The following is an 18,594-nucleotide window of genomic DNA, read 5'->3' on the forward strand; positions in this document are numbered from 1 at the left end:
CAAATAGTCGACGAGGCCCTTCCTCTCCTTAACTTCGTAGGGGCATGGCCAAGTGGGCAAGCAACTTAGAGTGGGAGGTAGGCACTAGAACCATGACCCGATCTCCCGGTTGGAACTCCCGGAGAGACGTGCCGCAGTTGTAACAACGGACCTGTGCTGCTTGGGCCTCTTCCATGTGACTTTTAAGGAGGGGCCTAATCTTTCCAAATCTATCGCGTAATTGCGCGATATATTCTAATATATTTGTAGTGGGAAGAGCCTCTTCTTCCCATCCTTCTTTTAGAATATCTAATATGCCCTGGGGTTGTCGCCCATACAGTAATTCAAAAGGGGATAACTCCGTGGAGGCTTGTGGGACTTTCCGATAGGCAAAAAGGACAAGGGGGAGGAGCTGATCCCAGTTCCTTCCATCCTCGCTGACCACCTTACGTAGCATCTGTTTGAGAGTCTGATTAAATCTCTCCACTAGACCGTCGGTTTGAGGATGATACACTGCGGTCTTTAAATGCTTTATTTTCAGTAACTTGGCAGTCTCCCTGAACATCTCCGAGGTGAAAGGTGTCCCCTGGTCCGTCAAGACTTCCTTGGGGATACCCACGCGCGAAAAGACCCCTAGTAATTCCCGTGCGATGGCTTTAGAGTTAGCTGAGTGCAATGGAATAGCTTCGGGGTATTTGGTAGCGTAATCCACGAGGACCAGGAAGTATTTGTGTCCTCGGGCTGAGGGCTCCAAGGGTCCAACTATATCGACCCCAATTCGGTGGAAGGGAACAACAATCAGGGGAATAGGAACGAGAGGAGCACGGCCCCTTCTTGGAATTTGTCGCAATTGACACTCTGGGCAGGAAGTGCAAAACGACGAACCTCCTCATTGATTCCCGGCCAGTAGAAATGGAGCTTAATCCGCTCCAGGGTTTTTTCGTTGCCCAAGTGGCCACCTAGGAGGTGGGCGTGTGCTAACTCACAGACCTGCCGCCGGAAGGTTCGTGAGATTAGCAGTAGCGTTCTCTCCTGCCCATCATGCATCGCTACCCGATAAAGAAGGTCGTTTTCTAAGACAAAGTAAGGACCCTGTGGCATGGACTGATTAGTGCGCTGGCCGTTGACTAGCACCACTGCATTTTTTGCAAATTTCATTCCACTGCTCTCTTTTAAAAGAGGCCGGCGTCTCTCTAAATTGAAACTGTATCATGGAGAGAGGGTCTGAGTTGACCTCAAGGGGCGTGGTTTCCTCCCGCTCCGCCGCGGCGCGTGTGGTTGACATGTCAGCACGCGACGGCCCGGGAGTTGCCACGTCACTCAGGCCGGCCGCTTCGTCTCTCTCTGCCGGCTGAGTACACGGTGTGGAGGCAGCTTGAGACGGCTCATCTCCGTCCACAACTAGGCCCAAGCGATCCCCGGGAGTGGTATGTGTCCCACCGCTTTTACTGTTAGGCCAGTCCCATCCGAGTACCACCGGGAACGGAGGATCGGGAAGGATTGCCACGGTCACTTTCTGTACTGATCCTCCGTAGCTGATGATACAAGTGGTGGTCCTATACCAGCGGGTTTCCCCGTGTACACAGGTTATACCAGCCTTAGCTTTCAACCACTGTTGCGGTAGCACAAAGTGGCAAGCAACAATGGAAATGTTGCTGCCGGAATCGAACACAGCTGACGTTTTAAAGCCGTTAACGATCACCACGCCAGTGTGCGGGACCGTCAACGGGTTTGTCAGAGCACACCAAGCCCTCTTCCCCCTCCACCTGCATTCCACCTCGTTCCCAGGCGGTTTGCGTGCCCGCAGCTCCAGGGACGTCAGCACAAGCTCTGGGTTGTACGAAGGGGGCTAGGTCTTGGGACACACTCCGGTTGAGTTTGACCTAGGGACGGTTCAGCTCCCCCAGATTGTGAGGCCCTCCTATGTCTTTCTATGAGCTCTATGAGCTCTGCCATATTTTTAAATTGTCTACCCCAGACCGGCTGGGTGAAACCCTGGGGTAGTGTCTGTAAAAGTAAGAAGCAGGCCACCTGCTCTATCACCTGAAAAGGCTTCAGTTACTGTGGCCGTAGCCACTGCCCTACCTTTGTCCATAGGGACCAGGCTTGTTGTGAGGTCGGCCGCTCAGGGTCGAACCTCCAGTTGTTCATGTAACTCACCTGCCAGTTTGGGGCACCCCTAGGTGGGAAATGGGGTTCTGGCTTCACAGGGAGGCAGGCACTCTCCTCCAAAAGAGCATAAACAGTGCTCCTGGCCTCCCCCTTCCGAAGCAGCCCATGTCTGTGAGCCCCTCCCGCACACCCACCAGCCTGTCTAGGTTGCCTAGCTACTTGCAAACTCTACGTGTCCTCAGAATTGAACTGCTATACTTCCTCTTTTTGTTTAGTAAACAAACTAGTATAAAACTGAGCTACCTTCCTTCTCTTTGGAAGGTCTGTAGCACACTGGAACGTGACAGGGGCCGCAGCCTCTCTGCCACCAAGAATAAAGAAATTGCTTTTTACTTTAAATTGGTATTTGTCTCTCGTTGTTTCTGACTTTCAGCATCCACACGGAACACCATGCCTCATTGAAAGACAGGGAATTGTGAAAGGGAAAACTCTATAAATAAAGAATAGTTGTGAGTCACCATTGTAATTAAGTCCAAGTTAGATGTCCTTTATTACACCAGGCTGGTGGTCTTCGCTTATTTAGTGCAGCATGACAGACTGATTAATCTTAACAGAACAGTGCCTTTTTCATGTTTCACTCAAATACAAAAAATAGGTAGAAAACATTTTAATTATACCAATCAGAGAACACATAAATGGTATGATTTTGAAACATCCCCTATGCTTTACTCCATCTAAAGGCCCTAAAATAATTAAACAGATTAACAGTCTTGGGTGAATATTTGGCTCATTGAATAGGACTTCTTACATGTAAAATATCAGAGAACAAAATAAAAAGTTAAAATATCATATGATCTCATCTCTATAGTGATGTGCTGGTAAAAAATATTCAGAATGTCTTAATATAATATATAGGAACAGTTTGAAGCACATTACAATTTCATACAGCATGGTTTTTTCTGATATGGGACATTTCATCAGGGATAGGTTTACTCAATCTATTTTTTGTACTAATGTTTTTGAAATTTGTAATGTTTACTTGGCATTGTGGGTTTTGTGTGTTTAAACATTAAATACACATTCACATAATTTAACTTTGTCTTTATATTTAATATGCAGAAAATAATACAGAAAGTGTCTGAAAGTACAAGTCCAAAAACAAAGGACAAACAAAATATGAAAATTAAAAAAAAGAAAAAAAAGTAGACACCTTCAAGAAACTGGGCCTGTTTGTTCTGGTTCAGGTGCATCTGCATAGACAATAGATAAACCATTGACACAGCCACAACATAAATTATATACATTTGTTTAATGGGTACATAACTTTAAGTAACACATTCATGTTAAATAACTCACCTTCTGAGGGTAATATAATAAGAATTGAAATAGAGCGTCTGTTGGAATTGTGTCTCTGCTAGTGCAAGCTGTCTGCTCAAGATGTTCAGTTCCTAAAAGTACCCCTTTTCTGCTGCAGTTTTTCCTTCTTCAGCAGCAGCTATTTCAGCAGCAGTTTCTCTAGGGTGAGGAGAACTGCCGATGACTACCCACCATTAGTTTTGGATCTTTGCCTTTTCACCTCAGCTCCCTTTCTTTTGGCAACACTGCAAAAGTTGACCTTTCTGTGTCTCTAGTCTCAACCACCGGTTCAGACAGTGCACATTAAAAGATGCTGCTAGTTCCATCCATACCACATTCATTCTGATTGTAATGGAGGTATCTTTGCAAGTCTTGTTCTACTGTAAATTTTGTGCTACAATGAGGGATTCTTTGTAAATATTGTCCAGCCTCTGACTATGTATTTTATTAATCACAATTGAATTAATTCAGTTATAAGGATTAGGATTAGCCAGGTGCATAATGAGTAATAAATATTAACTCTTCTGTATTATATATGCAATGGAGAAATTAAGTTAAAGAATTCCCAGATTAAGATGACATATGGCTCCAGGGTGTCACATGCTTATATGTACACTACAATATAAAAATTAAATGAGCCTTAGTGTGGTTTCCCTCAGAGACTTAGGCCAGCGGTAAATCATACAAAGTAACTGTGCATGTACATTGCATGGAAGAATGCAAAACACTGTTAAAACAGAAAAATGCTGATGCTATTGTTGGGGAGTGAGACGTTAGAAATGGCATGACTTTAGCTGCTACACAGCTACTTTTAGATAGGAGTGAAATTTCTAGGGCATAATCTACAGGTCAGTTGGTGACAGGCTTCTGACATTCCAGTCTTGAGCTGGGAGGTGTGATATCGAAATCCTAAAACCCTATTGCAGCTATATTAAATGATATTGCCTTATACTCAAAGCAGGAACACACAAAACATAACTAAATGTGATCTTACAATTGTTATAGGATCTCCTAATAGTATAACAGAATTAATCAATAACACACATTTATTTACCTTAAGAAAGATAAAATAATTGGATTGGGTGATGCGTATGCACACAATGGGATGGGGAGGGGTTAATTCCATTCAACCATTTTATCTCACATATGCTAGTGCACTTACCTACTCACCTTAATTCATCATCATCCAACCATGAATTGTTTCATATGCGAATATACTAACATTTACCTTTCATTGTCATTACTTTCTATATACTTTCCACAGGTTTCATAGTCTTTTCAGACACTCAGCACTAAGAACATTTACAATAACTTCAACAACACCCATTTCAATATAATATAAATCAAGAAATACAATTATTTTTATTAACATTATATGACAATGTACTTTTTTCCCTGTACTCTGTCCCTTTAAATAAAGTGTAATGTGCAGTTGCATGCTGTTAAATGAGGATGAGATGTTAATTGCTGGCATACCACCATTAACAGGCAATAAGATGGCCTTCTGAGCAAACCAAAGAGAAACAATAAATAAAAACAGGACAAACTGTTAATTAAACTTGTTTTGTTCTTGTTCCACTGTTCACTGTAACAGCAATTACACCTGGGAATTGTCTCTCTGGAATACCATACTACATAGTCTGGTCTTGATCCACTGCTAGTATGGTACTATCTCAGGTACACTGAAACTGACCCACCAAGACATTGTTTTGTGAGGCGGGGGGTGCAAATTAGTTTTAATTATTTAATCATTTTTAGTGCTGGCACATCCCATGTTTTGTCTTGTGTTGGTGTTGGAAGCACACTTGTTTATGATGATGATTAGCGATTGCCGGCTGAAAGCAATGCAGGAATTAGGCAGGCACCAGATGAATGTGATGTGGAGCCTGAAAGGGAGTGATGTTGGTGCAGAAACAGAGACATAGCACAGAACAAAACAGAACCAAAAGAAAACAGAGAAAAGGCACTCACTGAATCATGTGAAAGGTCGACAGTGGAGGATGAGTTCCAGGTAATGGTTACACTCTTGGAGTCTGTGGCGCTGGAAAAGCAGAGTTGGTGATAGAAATATAGAGAGGTTGGGGGTTGGTGGGGTGGGGTGTGGTGGGGTTTAGGTGTAGGACAAAGTTGGTATTGCCCACTCTACTAGGCTTTAATGGCACACCAGGCCTATTAAGAAAGCAGATTTCATAGGGATGCAGGCATGCAGCTGCACAAAACTCCCACTTGTATTCCTAACTAAGTGACTAAACTCCAGCATGTACCATGATCTGCCTAGACATAATCTGATAAGAAACACGTAAATCAGAGGCCCCTCTGCAGACCTCTTTAGCCAAGTACAAATACCTATATTTCAAGAGATAAGAAAACTCAGATTGACAGAATAACTTGCCTATTAGAAGACACTGATATTATAACTGGAAGTGACTTTTATCCAATCAGGAGAAGGTTCAACCTTCCTTTAAAACCACCTGCACCCCATTTCTAAAAGATGGTGAGTGAAAAGGAGAAAATAGAAGGAAAGAATGGCATATTGAGAGAAGTTAGCGTTTCTCTCTGGGCACCGCCACTGGGATTCTCTCAGGGGCCAGAAACTCTCCAAAATGACTGAAAACATCTGAATCCTGATCTCTGAACCTAAAAGCTATGAGCAACTCCCTTGGACAGCTGAAGCTGACAAACTCTTGTCTTTGTATGCCTGAGATATGGGATCCAGTCTGCCAAGCTAAGCACTGAGTTCTGTCTGCTTAGCAGCAGCCATCACTTCAAGAAGGGAATTTCAGCACCCTCTGAAGTGACAAAAGACAGCAGAAGGCAAACTGAGGAAGCAGCAGAACAGAAAAGAGAAAGAATACACTCCAAACACATGAAGAATTTTCCACCTGAACCCAAAGCAACAAGTCCACACAACATCAGACATAAAGACTTAGTATGGTAAAGCTATTTATCTGTGCCAAGATAAAAGTAGAACTCTAAACACCAATAGCCAGCCTATATGTTATATATTTGTCTGTCTAGTCTGTCTGTGTTCAGTCTTATACAGTAAGTCAATATGCATTTATCATACTTCTATAATCCTTTCGTTTATCAATAATTATATTACTCTGTTTCTTGGAACACAAGTGTGTTTCAGTTACCTTGACACAAGTCTAAAGGTTGGAGATCCATCTTGTACAACAAAGACAGATAAAGTAAATAAAGTAGGATCCTTCCAGCATTATTGGATTAATGACCTGTATTGCTGAAGGCAAAACTAATAATTAATTAACCAAGTTAAATTTTTTATCAAATCCCACATAATAATGGCATCCTCTTGGGTGGCTATCTTATTGATTAATAATCATCGAAAATCCTACACAGGCTACTGGAGCTGAGGAGAAAAGGGGCCTAGATGCAGTGGCATCCAGGAGCGAGCTAAACACTCTTGGAGTTGCAGTGACTGAATGACGTGGCAACACTGGGTCCACAGATATCTATTGACTTAATGGCTGATGGAGAGGGATGATGCCGGCTGTTTCCATGGCACACCAGGGGTTCTGAAGAGGGCTGGGAAAGAAAATGAAAAGTAACACCTGTCGTGGATTTTTTCTTTTCAGTGATATGGAAGAAGATGATCTGCTGTGGCAACCCCTAACGGGAGTAGCCGAAAGAAGAAGAAGTGTCATGACTATCAATGCCCAGGGAAGTGGGAAGAGCAAAGGTTGTAGGCATACGGGGAAACAGACATAGGGAGAATGTGTAAAACTCACAGAAATTTATTTAAATGCATTGTATACTATAAGCATTAAAGATTAATAAGGTATATGATTGATTATACTTCTATACTTCTTTTACAGTACATTTGTAAGATTAACTTTTAACAATAAGTACCTATTCATGATTTCTACAGGTGGTAGTTTACTCTTAATTCAAAATCCATTAAGCAGTAACAGTAGCTCAAGTTTTCACTAAAGTCTTCAACTCATCTCTAAAACAGGAAACCAACCCACAAGTTTTCAAAAACACTATTTTTCCTGTGTTGAAAAGGCACAGAGTTACATGTATGAGTGATTACTTCCCAGTTGTTCTCACCTCAATGGCCATGAAAAGTCTAGAAAAGCATAAGTTATGTCTCTTTACCCTATCCAGTTTGTTTACCAGCCAAACAAATCGGTGTATGATGTCGTATCACAGACCATTCTAGACTGCCATCATCACCTGGATAGTTACAGCATGTACATTAGGATGCTATTTATTGTCTACAGCTCAGCTTTTTATATCATTATCCCTTCCAAACTGGTCACACAACTCTGAGAAATGTGCCTGCCCAATTCTATCTATAACAGGATACTGGACTTTTTAAAAGGTAGAATTCAGGTAATTAGGATTGGTAACAAAACATCATCAGCATTGTTGCTGAACGCTGGAGCTCCACAGGTTTGCTGCCTTTTGCCCGAAGCGGTACTCACTTTTCACATATGATAGTACTGCCAGATTTGACACTAATCATATAATTAAATTTCATGATGACACCACAGTTATCAGTCTGATTACAAACAACGATGAGACAGCATATTGTCAGAAGACGGTTACCTGGTGTCACGTCAACAACCTCACCTTGAACATAAACAAACATTAAGAAATAAATCTGGATTTCAGGAGCGAACAGTTGAACTTCTCTCAGTCTGCATTGATTATGCAGCGGTAGAGAGAGTGGATAATTTCAGATTTCTCAGTCTCCACATCTCAGAGAAGCTAAACTGGTCGCAAAACACCACTCTCATGCACAATGGAAAAAACCTAGTAACTGCCATTTTTTTCAATATTGAGGTTTTTTTTTTAAGTTTTTGGAGTTACTAGGGGGCGGCACGGTGGCGCAGTGGGTAGCGCTGCTGCCTCGCAGTTGGGAGATCTGGGGACCTGGGTTCGCTTCCCGGGTCCTCCCTGCGTGGAGTTTGCATGTTCTCCCCGTGTCTGCGTGGGTTTCCTCCGGGCGCTCCAGTTTCCTCCCACAGTCCAAAGACATGCAGGTTAGGTGGATTGGCAATTCTAAATTGGCCCTAGTGTGTGCATGGTGTGTGGGTGTGTTTGTGTGTGTCCTGTGGTGGGTTGGCACCCTGCCCGGGATTGATTCCTGCCTTGTGCTCTGTGTTGGCTGGGATTGGCTCCAGCAGACCCCCGTGACCCTGTGTTCGGATTCAGCGGGTTGGAAAATGGATGGATGGATGGATGGAGTTACTAGGTCTTTCTAGATATTATAAAGTAGTGGTGATGGCCAAATATGTCTTCATTCCGGTCAAAGCACAATGAAACATATACACTCTCCTGCACATACTGCAATACAAAAACCTAGCAACTCCACTGACCAATGAGGAAAGACCACCTGCTAATGAAAACATTGGATTATGATCACATGATTTAAATGCCAGGTGTTGTTGATTCATGAAAAAAAAATATTGTGTACATGAAGCTCAGGAAAAATACAGTCTAGAGAAGGTTAATAATAGGGGTGACATCATTTTCTCAATTTGCCGAAAACTTGAAATCTAGAATTGTAAGTGTTCTGTTCTGTATTTGTACTGTCTTGCACTTGTTTTGTTGTATTGCACCTGAGTAATCAGTACTATGTTTCATGTACCTGAATGAAAATATCTAGTAAGATGTAATATTTACATCTGTACAAAAGGCAAATAAAGAATCTATCCCTCTAAAATAATGACTAAGGCATTTAATGTGGTTAAATGCAGTCAAAAAAACTATTATGTGTACGAAGTTTATAACTATGTATGCAATTCAGTCTGTAAATCTGTTTACTGTGATAGATTCGAGGTAAGGGTTATCTTTTATTAATTTCTGTTGTAACAAAACAATTAGAAATTTAAGGATTAGCCTAAGAGAACAATATGACTGAAAAAGGTACACTAGCTATTTTAAAATATTATTCACTTCAAAACTAACCTCTTGCTTTAAATTATCTAGGTCATTAACTTGCACAATAAGTTAATTTTCATGTTAAAATATTTTCTACTATCTTTACAATGCTGTGGCTGTGATGGCTGTTGCAGTGATTAAGACTCTACAGGTTTTTTTCCTTGGTATTCCAGTTTCCAGTTTATGTTCATGCCAGGTCCTTCACAGAATGTATGCATTTATTTATTTATAGTTCAATTATCCTTAATGAAACTTTTGTGAGAACAGATTTTTTTATATTTTAAATATATTTTCTTTGACTTTTAAATTCATTTTTTTGAAATCATAAAACCAAATATATTCAATGACAGTGTAAGAAAGGTTTTAAAATTCTTGACAGCTGTAATTTCTATGTAACACTGATGCACAATTTGAGAATTACATAGATTTAAGTTATAGCCCAAGGGCAACTTTGCTCAGTGGGCTTAACACCTGCCTTCAGCTGTGTGTCTTTCTCTTTTAACCAAATTTTTTGAAATCTCCTCATCCAGGCTTATTGGCATTTGGTGACCTAAGTCTAATATGGGTCAACCAACGGGAATGCCACTAATTTCCTGACAAGAGTTAATGATATGGCAGGAAAACCTGCTGGTGAGAAAATCCTGAGCGGAAGACAGTGTGCACAAATGGCAAATTTAAAGGAGTACTGAAACCATTGCTTTCTAGTTGAGTTCTCAGTTCTACTTAATTTAAAAAGCACCTTTTAAATAAAAATTGTGTTAGTTATTTGCAATGAACTCTGTCACAAATACCCAAGCAACAGCTGATATTCACTTTATGATTAAACAAATGAAAAATATACTTCCTTTTAGCATTTGAAAGGCACAAAACTAAAGGTTGTGATTTATTTTAAAACTATTTACCTATTTTTCATAAAATACTTGAGTACAAAACATCCATGCAGACAATTGTGTGATGTGTCTTATCTATTTGACAGTGCATAAAGTTGTGGCTCCCCATATCCCAACAACATTTTTTTAACATGATATAGTCTTCTTTAAAGTTCACTTAAGTTGTTTGGTCACCAGTGACCTCTCATTGGGCATGAAGACTTTTTAACATACATATATTGCTGCATTTTGTTTAAGTATAGTGTATCTATCTATCTTATATATATATCCATCCATCCATTTTCCAACCCGCTGAATCCGAACAGGGTCACGGGGGTCTGCCGGAGCCAATCCCAGCCAACACAGGGCACAAGGCAGGAAACAATCCTGGGCAGGGTGCCAACCCACCGCAGTTATATATATATATATATATATATATATATATATATATATATATATATATATATATATATATATATATATATATATAGTATTCTAAAAATGTATGACTCTGAAAAAGAAAAGGGACTATGATGTTTAAAGTGACTTTAAAACACAGCCCCAAATACAGTATGTGCATTCTAGAATAAAATGCAGACATTTTATATTCTAAAATGACATGTTAACATGTATTTTTACCCTTGTGATTACTGGTATCCATAAAAACATGTAAAACTAACACTGAATGCATTGCTTTATAACACATTAAGGATAAACATGTAATTATTTTTATTTTCTCATTGTTTCATCAGCTTTTAGAGCTTCCACCACAACTGAGATTACATTAAAAAGTGACTGAAGAGTATCTTGGCAAGAGTGCTTGCAAGTCAGAAATCAGTATTAAAGGGAAACTCCCTTATTGAGGCCAATTTAGCTTTGTTAAAAAACTTAAATACATGTCTTTTTGTGTTTTGTGATGGAATTCTGCATAATTTACATTTATATCAAATAATCCCCACTTGTCCATCAGCATCAATAATGATAGACCTACTGTCATATTTTGCATGAAAAATGCATGCTAAACTGCAGCATAATACATTGTAAAATGTTTAGAGGAAGGTTTGGAAGGACAGTTAGCCTAAGTCACGTAGACTTCACATAAAATAAATTGCATTCAAATTAGAGTGTCAAGAGAAGCCCCTAAAGAACATTATGAGAATATACTTGTTCCAAGCAAAATGCATCTTAGCCTAAATAGAACTAAAGCAGAAAAAAAAGTTGATCTCTCTGCAGTGTCACCATGCTGCCCTTAAACATGTCCTCAAATACAGATACTCTAAAGTATGTAAATGTAAAGGTGAATTATACTATTCTGCTTTAAAAATATATATATATATATATATATATATATATATATATATATATATATATATATATATTGCATCATAAGAAATAAATTCAGACCTTTCAGGAATTAAGAAAAGTAATGTTGGTTGTAAGACACAATATATGCATTTTTGTAGCTTAAAAATGACAAGTTTGCTTTATGCAAATTTAAAGCTTTAAAATATGTACCCTTCCTATCTTTTTAATTCGGTTAGTGCTAATGGCTAAGGCATAATAACATTTTAAAATCTTAATTATATGACCTTACACTAATATTACTCACACAGATTTCTCACTACTTTATTCAGGCCTAATTATAAACCTGGTAAACCATGTATCTAAAAGGACTATGTAGTAGACAAACACTGTCTTGGAAAAGAAAAGATTGCCCTCTACTTATACTAACATCATGAAGATGAGATCATGTAAAAAGCATATGGAATTGACAGAGTTTCACTAATCTGAAATAGTTCTTTTGATGTAATTACTTGTGTTTCCTGTACCATACAAATACTGAATACATTCTTGTTAGATTTTAATTTTCTACATGATTCACTTAAGATTAGAAGGCGTAAGCAAGTGGCTCTGAGGTTAGACCTAAAATAGTATTATTTGACACCGATTGCTCCTGTATTCAAAGGTATATGACACATAAATTTCAGGCATTTGAGTTTTAGTGTAATTTTCTAGTGTCAGAAACAAGTTACAAGGATACTGAAAACCACAAATTCAAATATCAGCAAAAACATTTATTTCTATAGCACAAATGCATTCAAGCGGTGATGAGTGATTAAACAAGCAAGACAGGATATTTTTTTTCCCCTCAGGAAAATGTTTTGTGAATGTAACAGTTTTATTAATAATGAAAGGGATAATTTATTTGCACCTTTAGGTGTTTCTTTTCATAGGTCAAGTTTAATATTTTTTAAATCACTTTTCACACATATTGAAAAGAAAAGAAAAAAATCTTAATTGAAGATGCATTAAAAATTTAGATTTTCAGTAAGACATTTGCTTTATTTATAATAAATTCTGAAATCCTATTATGGTATGATAGTGCCAAGAGGATATTATACACAAACAGTACAGATACAGCTATGGATTGCATCAGGAAATCACCAACTTGAGAGGTGTGAAGATGGACACTTGGTGGTTTTATATGAGTACAGTGAAGAGGCTTGACCAAGTGTCCAATATGCAAACTCAAACCTTTCTCTTTTAACACAGAGACCAAATGCCACAGAAATGGGGCCCTTGAATCACTTACAGCAGTTTCTCCGAAGATATTATGGTATTCATGCTCAAAAAGCATTGTTTAATGGTCAGGATGGAATCCATATTGTTTCTCCTGCAATTCAATCATTGACTTTCCAGTTCCAATACCCTGCTGTGGCCTTACCCAAGGAACACACCCTCTGGACTCCTTTTTAGAAATGAGGACCACCACCCCAGTTTTCCAGTTCCAATGTCAAGTGGTCTCAGGCTTTCCAGCTGGATCTTTCCCATTGTTACGTCTATGTCTTAAGGTTTTTTTTTTAAATTACTATAGTGACCTCAAATACAGAAAGTTATTTAGATCAACCCAAAGTTTCTGGCACTCTCTCCTGCAAAGGGAGAGGGTCTATCAGGTTTAGAAGTTCTTTAAAGAAGCTATTTAACCTCTCAATGACATCTACATTTGAGGTTAGCATTTCCCTGTGCTTGCAACATTGGTGACTACTACACCTAGTCTTCCTGAGCCTTCTTTTTTGTTCCACTACTACCTTTTCGGTTAGATCCTGAGACCCCCTCCTGTTAACAATGTACAGAATACTCCACTATTCAACTGCACTGCTCACATGACAGACATTTGGCCACTAGAATTTGTCACAGAGCCCCTGAACCCCTGACACAACTAGACCACCACAGTCATAGATTTAAATAAAGGTTATTTTAATGAATAACTGTTCACTACAATCATGCTTTGTCCACCACCTCCTGACTCCAACTCCCAGACTGAGATGATGCAGATTTTTTTTATGCTGAACTTGAGAGAACTTCTGGTGACACAGCATTACATGACAGAAGCACTTCCAGGTCACGTAGAAGCCTCTCAAAGAGGGATAGCCCCCCACTGCAGCTTCCCCTGGTGTCACCCAAGTACCCCAACAGGCCACCCTTTAGGACTACAATTCCCAATACGCCCTTGCTGGTGTACAAATGACAGTCAACCAGAGGGAAGCTACCACCTGTCTTGAATACATGACCCCAGAAGACAGTCTTCCTCTGTCCTTCTGATATGGCCAGGATAGGTCCAAACTGGTATGCTCTTCCATCCACATCCTTCCTTCCATAAAGGATTCCTTGCCAGGTAAGGGACCATCCATTTCGGCCAGGAAGCCAGCCAACTGTGTTGCCTGTAACAGGCACTAAGAAATCTATTTTTCACAGTTGCTTGAAGCTACCTCCACTACTTAAGTTTGAAAAACATGATCCATTCAAATTTCATATCACTTAGCTCTCCTAAGCTGCAAAAAAAGCTTTTCTGTTGGTAAGAATTAAATTAATTCTAAACATATGCATCTGTCAGTCATTATTAGCTTACCCTCATTAATCGTTTGAGTCTTCAAGAGCTGTTCAGTGGAAGGATAGTCCAATGGAGCCAGCTTGGCTCTCTTTATGCAGCTGTGCAGAGCATCTGGCTGTAGATGGCATGGTATGACCACAAAGCTGATTATCAACCTTAGGCCCAATGTACTTTAGCACTTTATTTATCTTATATTAAAACATTAGAACAATCTAGATGAGAATAGGCCATACACCCCAACAAAGTTTTCCATTCCTATCTACTTAATTCTTCCAAAAATAACATCAAGTCTAGCTTTGAAAATCCCTAAAGTCCTACTGCCTACCAAACTACTTGGTAAGTTATTCCATATGTCTATGGTTCTCTGTGTAAAGAAAAACTTCCTAATGTTTGTTTGAAATTTACCCATACACGTTTCCAACGGTGTCTCCGTTGTCTTGTTGAAATCATTTTAAAATAACAGTTTCAATCCACTGTACTAATTCCCTTCATAATTTTAAACACTTCAAACAAGGCTCCTCTTAATCTTCTTTTCCTTAAACTAAAAAGGCTCAGATTTTTCAGTCTTTCCTCATAATTCATCCCCTATAGCCCTGGAAGCAGCCTAGTCACTCTTCTCTAGACTTTCTTTAGTGCTGCTATGTCCTTTTTGTAACCAGGAGACCAAAACTGCACACATTACTCCAGATGAGGCCTCACCACTGCATTATAAAGCTTTAGCATAACCTCCTTGGACTTGTACTCTACACATTGTACTACAGTCTATAACCTAACATTCTGTTAGCCTTCTTAATGGCTTCAGAACACTGATAGTGTCAAGTCCAGTACGACTCCTAAATTCTTATCATAAAGTGTATTTTTGATTTTCAGATCTAACATTATGTATTCAGACTTAACCTTTTTTACTTCCTACATGCAATACTTTACATTTACTTACATTCAATTTCATCTGCCACAAATCTGCCCATGTCTGTATGTTGAACAAGTCCCTCTGTAATTATCCAATGGATTATAGATTACCTGCCAATCCACCTAGCTTGGTATCAGATGCAACTTTAACCAGCTTGTTACTTATATCCATCCATCCATCCATTTTCCAACCCGCTGAATCCGAACACAGGGTCACGGGGGTCTGCTGGAGCCAATCCCAGCCAATACAGGGCACAAGGCAGGGAACCAAACCTGGGCAGGGTGCCAACCCACCGCAGTGTTACTTATATTCCTATGCAAATTATTTATATATATTTAAAACTGCAATGGCCATAGCACAGAACCCTGTGGAACACCACTCTGAACATCAGCCAGTTCTTATAAGGTTCCTTGCACAATCACCCTCTGCTTCCTGTGTCTAAGCCAATTTTGCATTCTTCCAATAGTTTGCAAATTTCTTTTATTTTAATGCCCAATTCTCATGTGGCACCTTATCAAATGAATTCTGAAAGTTAAGATAAATAATATCATATGTTCCACTTTGATCATATCCTTTTATTGCTTCCTTATAGAATTCCAGCATGTTGGTAAAACATGACCTCCCACCTCTGAACCCATGCTGACTGTTCAGTAAACCTTCTGTTCTTGCCATGTGTTGCTCAATCGTATCTTTAATCATTCCTTTCATTAATTTACCTTTGATGCGTTTTAAGCTTACTGGCCCATAGTTTCTTGGATCTGCCCAGTCACCCTTTTTATATAACGGGATAATATTAGCAATTTTTCACTCCTTCGGAATTTCCCCAGTGCACAGCAACTTCCTAAAAATGTGTGTCAAGGGTTTATATATGCACTCGGTAACCTTCTTTAGAACTTGAGGGTAAATATTATCTGGTCCTGGAGCCTCATGCATAACGCCGTGCGTAGAATTCACACTATAACATGACATAAGCACAAAAGCGGAAATGTGCTTATGCACAAAAAAATCCAGATGCATAAATCTGTGCAAACGCCAGCTTCCACGTTCTTCCACAACATAAATCCCAGTCAGCGTGAAAATTAACGCACATGCACGTGTCTGCTGCCCCACCCCAACTCCTCCCAGAATTATGCCTCTTTGAATATGCAAATCAATATAAATAGCCCCTTATCTTCAGCGCTTCAGAAAGACAATGGCAAAAGCACTGGAAAAAACAACAAAAAAAAAAACTTCAGTGAATGTGAAATGGAGGTCCTGTTAGCTGAAGTAGAGGCCAGGAAAAATGTTTTATTTGGTAGTTTAGGAAGTGGCATTAGCAACAAAAGGAAATTGATGGAGTAGCATAGCGTGGCGGACACAGTCAAGAGTGCTGGAGCAGAAAATCGCACTGTGACTGAATTAAAAAAGAAGTGGTTAGACATCAAAGTTGTCGTGAAAAGGAGAGTCACAGCTCATCATCTGCATGTTAGCTCCACTGGAAGAGGTAGTGAACTCCCGGAGCTCACGCCGTTTGAGCAGCGAGTTGCTGCAATTATTGGCGACACACTTATTGCCAGCATTTTACCAGCGGGGGAGGGAGATTCTGACATCACCGCAGGTGCCGGTGAGTTTTTATTTCTTTTTTGATTACCATTATCCATACTCTTGTAAATAATTTGCATGTGTAATAAGACAAACAATCAGGCAGCAAATGTTGTATTAATAACTGTTTATTTAGTTCCAGACAATAGTACAAAAGCTGACCCCAATGCTGAGGACATGGCTCCAGGCAATGATGGTGCTGCTTCTGTGCCGACCACATCTTCAGGCGCTGGCTGCTCACACACCCCTGCCTTGGAAACTGCTGGGCGATCATCTGGCCGTGTGCTGACTGATGCAGTTCTGAAATCCCAAAACGCATCGGTGGATGCGGTGAGAGATGTAGCGAATGCACAACGGGATGTAGCCAATGAACTTTGAAATATCAAGGCAGTACTGTGTGATATTAACCAAAAAATAAATGAATTTGTGAAAAAAAAAAATGACGCATCTGCTTACCTAATTTTACATTCTGTTAATTACATTAATTCGACATTGTAATGCTGTCCGGTGTGGCTGATCATTCGGTGGTCCAGGGTCAGGTTCATCATGTCGCATCTCTTCAGGTACAAGCAAGTTACGAATGAATGCCATATTATGTAGAATGCTACATGCTTGCACGATGCATCACACTTTCTGTGGACTATAGAGCAGCACTCCACCAGTCTTATCCAGGCAGCGCCAACGGCTCTTAAACTGCCCTATACTACGTTCTACCACCGCCCGTACCCGAGAGTGGAGATTAGCATAACGTCGCTCTTGTTTAGTCAGTGGGATGGCGAGAGGGGTGAGGAGCCACGTCTTCAGCGGGTATCCACTGTCACCTAAGTAATCATGTTATATGGTTACATTGTACAGATGACATACAACTGTGACCAAAAAGTTAATAAATGTCTTATCTTACCAAGAAGCCAGCCATTACGCACAGCACCATTTTCAAGTTTGTTCCCCACCCTACTATTTCTCAGGATGAATGAATTATGAGTGGAGCCAGGCCATCTCGCAACAACATTAGTGAGGCACATTTTGACATCACTGATGATTTGCACATTAATAGAGTGAAAATGCTTTCTATTTACATAAACAAATTCATTCTGTGAAGGTGCTTTTATAGCAATGTGTGTGCAGTCGACCGCTCTGATTACATTGGGAAAACCGGACGTTGCTGCAAATTCCGCTTTGATGTTTGCCTGTTCAACCACAGTGTATGGAAATCTTATATATCTGCTTGACAAGCGGTTATAATACCATCCCATACAGCTGGCATGGCACGACTTAGTTATGACTGAGAAATACCAGATCGGTCAGCCAGTTCATACTGAAAAGCTCCTGTGGCTAAAAACCTGAGAGTGGACAGAACTTGCAAAGGAGCAGGTAGAGCACAATTCCTCAAAGTCTGCACATAGCTCCAAAAGGATTGCTCTTGGAAATCTAAACCGACTTAGAAGCCAGTCATCATTATGTGCCAAGAAATCACTGTGATCTCGGAATACGCGTTCTCTTCTAATCCTTCCATTTGCAATGTCCTCTAGCAACGCTAAAGCAGCCATGGCAGTGGAATAGGTTGGCCATTCTGTGCACCATTATATTGTTACAGGTTGATTACAATCATCCATCCATCCATCCATTTTCCAACCCGCTGAATCCGAACACAGGGTCACGTGGGTCTGCTGGAGCCAATCCCAGCCAACACAGGGCACAAGGCAGGAACCAATCCTGGGCAGGGTGCCAACCCACCGCAGGACATGATTACAATCAGGTGCCTTAAATTTATGAACGATATGTAGTTAATTTCAGCGTATTTGATAAAGCCGCCGTCATGAATGTGGATCTAAGAAAGAAAGGGTAACCACACAGGAACAATATCACTGCTTTGATGCTGGGTGCTGCCAGTCTGCAAAACTGAGCGCAGAACTTCCGTACGCCAGGATATAAGCTACCGTGGAAATGTGTGTGGCTTTATGCCAAGTTTAGGTTTTATACAGCGC

Source organism: Erpetoichthys calabaricus, chromosome 7 (genome assembly GCF_900747795.2).
Source record: "Erpetoichthys calabaricus chromosome 7, fErpCal1.3, whole genome shotgun sequence".
NCBI classification, from domain to species: Eukaryota; Metazoa; Chordata; class Cladistia; order Polypteriformes; family Polypteridae; genus Erpetoichthys; species Erpetoichthys calabaricus.